This window comes from Cebus imitator, unplaced genomic scaffold (assembly GCF_001604975.1).
Source record: "Cebus imitator isolate Cc_AM_T3 unplaced genomic scaffold, Cebus_imitator-1.0 Scaffold343, whole genome shotgun sequence".
NCBI lineage: Eukaryota > Metazoa > Chordata > Mammalia > Primates > Cebidae > Cebus > Cebus imitator.
The window spans coordinates 734,139-738,607 of NW_016107658.1; the positions used below are offsets into that span (position 1 = coordinate 734,139).

The 4,469-nt window shown below is 44.8% G+C and overlaps 1 pseudogene across 1 annotated transcript; it reads right to left on the reverse strand.

Moving 5' to 3' along the window:
- Window positions 1-211: 211 nt before the first annotated feature.
- Window positions 212-1,190, reverse strand: LOC108287423 (annotated as a pseudogene). Its single transcript, XR_005196508.1, has one exon. The product of XR_005196508.1 is annotated as a cleavage and polyadenylation specificity factor subunit 5-like (transcript).
- Window positions 1,191-4,469: the final 3,279 nt, after the last annotated feature.

Below are 4,469 nucleotides of genomic sequence, written 5' to 3' on the forward strand. Positions count from 1 at the left end.
CACTACGTGGGCCAGGCTGGTCTTGAACAGCTGACCTTGTGGTCTGCCCACCTCAGCCTCCCAAAGTGCTGGGATTACAGGCGTGAGCCACTGCCCCTGGCGACCATGGCATTTCAGTAGGAAAGAGTTTAATTGACACCAGGCCGACCAAGCCATCTCCTCAATGTATCGAAGGTTAGGGGGTTTTCTTTTTCTTTTTCTTTTTTCTTTAAAGAATTTTAGAAGTTGAATGAGAAATTAAAATGAAAAAAGAAGTCCATTTTCTTTAATGTTGTACAAAAAAGTATGAGTAGAACCAAAAGTAAATAAACATTATCATATTTGTTTACACCACTATCTGGTTCTTCCTATTAATTTCACTATTCAAATGATAGAAAGTAGGTGGCAATTTTGGGATCGCAAAGGAGATAAAACTAAAAAAACTTTTCTACCACAGTTATGCCACACTGTATGTAGCTATGCTCACAGAGACAAGAGGCTTCTTTTACTTCTCCACTGGGCAGGAATTCAGTTGTGTATAAAATTTAACCTGCTCAACAGCTGAGGGAGACTAGAAATAATGGATCCATATCCTGGTGCTTTGTCATGCAATTCAAACAATGGTGCAGCTACCAGCTTGTAATTTTTAGGGACTGCAAACATAGCTTTTTCTTGCAGCTGAACCAGAAACAACTTCTTATGTTCCTTAGGTTTTGTAACATGTGCAGGAATATATGGATACTGAGGAGGTTCAAAAGTTGTTCTCCACCAGTTACCAATGCAGTCATCAATGACCCAGTCTTGCAGAACTCTATCCTGACGACACAGTATCTCCGTCATTAAGCATTTCAGTCCTTCAACTTCATCTTCTCCTGGGTTAAGTTTACCACCAGGTAGTTTGAAGAAAGTTTTTTCCAGCTGTAGCAGTAACACATGGGGTAACCGATGCTCATGTACAGTTAGAGCCTCTTCTACGGTCCTCCTTATTCCAATTTAATCAAATTCTTCCCTCATGTGCTGAAATCTGGCTGCAACAGAACTGTCCTTCTCGTAGAGAGGCTATTTGTACCAAAAGTATAATTGGTAAGAGGGTACAGGTTGATGGTACACGCCAGGGTGAGGGGTTTGGTCTGCTGGATGTACTTGTTGCCGAACCGAGGGACCCCCAGGGACCAGCCGGTCTGCGAGTGATTGGGAGGTACCACAGACATGCTGGCAAGCTCTGGCACTGGTGGTGAGCAGAAAGTGGGAGGCAGGGGAGACTTTCCCTGTGCGGGAAGCGGTTATTTGTGACAACCTCAGGGGCCACCGCCTGCCATTAACAGGAGAGCACAAGAGAAGAGGTTAAGAGTTTTTCAAAGGTAGTTTGGGGGAAGAGGTGGGGGTAGCTAGGCAATAGGTGCTGATTGCTTGGATAGAAGATGAAATTTTTTTTTTTTTTTTTGAGACGGAGTTTCGCTCGTGTTGCCCAGGCTGGAGTACAATGGTGCAATCTCGGCTCACCGCAACCTCCGCCTCCTGGGTTCAGGCAATTCTCCTGCCTCAGCCTCCTGAGTAGCTGGGATTACAGGCATGCGCCACCATGCCCAGCTGATTTTTTGTATTTTTAGTAGAGACGGGGTTTCACCATGTTGACCAGGATGGTCTCGATCTCTTGACCTCGTGATCCACCCGCCTCGGCCTCCCAAAGTGCTGGGATTACAGGCGTGAGCCACTGTGCCCGGCCGGTCTCGATCTCTTCAGAAGATGAAATTATAGGGATTGGAAGCTCTCCTCTTGTACTGAGTCACTTCTGGATGGCACCACAGGAGTGGTTGGTGGGTACAGGTGGAGCCATGGGTGTCGGACATGTAAGAAACCTGGAGACATCTCAAAAGGCCAATCTTAGGTTCTACAATAGTCATGTTATCTGCAGGAGTAATTGGAATAGTTGCACATTTTGTGACCTCTGGAATAATGGCTGGTAATCATTTAACTAACTATGCCTACGTCTTAGTAGAAAGTAGGCCTCTTTCATCTTTCTAACCTGGTTGGTGGCCTTTCATTAGTTTCACAAGGATGGTTTAGTTTTTGGGAAAGGCTGTTATCATTTAAACTATAAACTAACTTTCTCCCAAAGTTAGTATGGCCCATGCCCAGGGATGACCAAGGACAGCTTGGAAGTTAAAGGCAAGATGGAATAAACTATGTCAGATTTCTCTTAATGTCAGCATTTTGCAAAGGCAGTTTCAGTGAGTCAGATTTCTCTTAATGTCATCGTTTTGCAAACACAGTTTCAGTGACCTGGAAGCTGAAGAAGACTGCTGCATACATTCAGATGGGAGGTCATAAGTTTCTGTGCTACATAAGCTATATTGCATACTGCAAAAGTTTCTCAAAATATGGTTGGGGCACATCTGCAACATAATCAGCTTGGATGAGTGTAACAAATATGGATTTCTGAGTCCCACCCCACACCTACTGAATTGTTCCACCTCACACCTACTGTGCCCCAACCCAGGAGCAGACTCAGCCCAAGAGGATCATTCTCCACACCCCTATGATTGCATCCCCAACCAAAGGGGAACAGGAGGTGATAAAAGACGTAGAGCTATCTATACATATAATTCAGGGAGATTGAGGTGAGTAATAACTCCATCTCCTACATGGTATGGCTGACCTCTCATCAATTAAACTCTTTTTTTTTCTTTTTTATTGAGACGGAGTTTCGCTTTGTCACCTAAGCTGGAGTGCAGTGGTGTGATCTTGGCTCACTGCAACCTCCGCCTCCTGGATTCAGGTGATTCTCCTGCCTCAGCCTCCTGAGCAGCTGGGGTTACAGACAACTACCACTACACCCAGCTAATTTTTGTATTTTTAATAGAGATGGGGTTTCACCATGTTAGCCAGTCTGGTCTTGAACTCCTGACCTCAGGCGATCCGCTCAACTCGGCTGCCCAAAGTGCTGGGATTACAGGTGTAAGCCACTATGCCCAGCCTAAACCCTTTCTTTAAGGCAATGTTGTGGTCTCAGTGAATTGATTTTGTCTGTGCAGTGAGCAGGAAGAACTGGTCAGGTGACTGCATCACTACATCCTATAAAATCCATCTATATACAGCTCCTAGAGTTCTCCTGCAGAAACATCTCATGAAAAAAACCCCTTCATTAGCTTCCTATTATTACAGGAACTAGCTCAAACTCCTCATCCTAGCCGTCTAGACCCTTTGTTATATTCCCTGACCTGTCTATCTAGTCACCCAATGGTCAATGGCTTAAGCACCAAACTGTTATCTAGCCAGGTCTGCCTCCCCATGGGTCTTGTATAATTATTACTCATTTCCTGTTTTCATGCTGTGGTCCGTAGTTCCTCTTAGATTATTCATATCCTATGCATTCAACACAATTATCACAGTCTCCTCCTTCCTTGGGTACCAAGATGATGGCTGTTTTCCAAGACTTATCAAAGCCCTAATTGTCGTGTATTCTCACACTGAATATTATCTTCCCATCAGGTCACACAATCTTTGAGGGTGTGGTCTATGAATCTGTCCCTCATAGCCTGTAGCACAGTCCTAGGTGCACTGAAGAACCTGTTTAATGGAACCAAACCAGTCCTAACTGCCAACTAAGTTTTCTAAGTGTCAAAGAAAGAAGAAAGAAACATGAAAAGTGGCTCAACAGTCAAAGACAGGTTTATTTTGGAGAATCAACCTGAGAGGGTCTTCTGGCTGATTTCTGTCAGGAGTGCTCTCTCTTACAGACTAAGAGTATTTATTGGTTTTAGGGTGAGAGAGCTTATCATCAGCTTAGAATGTTTCTGTGTGGGCAAGAAGTTAATTACGGGGTTGGACTGTCTCTGGTCAGAGGGGAGGTTATCTTGGCGCTGGCATGTCTCTGGTTGGGGAGGGGTTTATCTTACGGTCGGAATGTTTCTAGTTGGAGATGTCACTTTATGGTCATGCTGACCTTAGCCATTAGGCTGATGCTCTTTGGATTTAGGTGTTTTTTTTTTGAAACAGGGTCTCACTCTGCCGCCCAGGCTGGAGTGTAGTGGCATAATCTTGGCTCACTGCAACCTCTGCCTCTTGGGTTCAAGCAATTTTCCTGTCTCAGCCTCCCAAGTAGGTGGGATTACAGGCATGCACCACCATGCCCAACTAATTTTTGTATTTTTAGTACAGATGGGGTTTCACCATGTTGGCTAGGCTGGTCTTGGACTGCTGACCTCAGGGCGATTCAACCGCCCCAGCCTCCCAAATTTCTGCGATTACAGGCGTGCGCCACAGCACCCGGCCTTAGGTGATTTTTTTTCAAGACAGAGTCTTGCCCTATCGCCCAGGCTGGAGTGCAATGGCACGATTGTTGATCAAGGGGAACTTTAGAATGGTTGTACTTGTCCAAGATGGCAATGTTCCTGCTATGTCAATTTTAATACATGTTATTTCTGAGCCCTAATAATATAGCCTCTCGGATATCTTTTCCTTGCACTAAAATGAGAAAGTTTGACAAA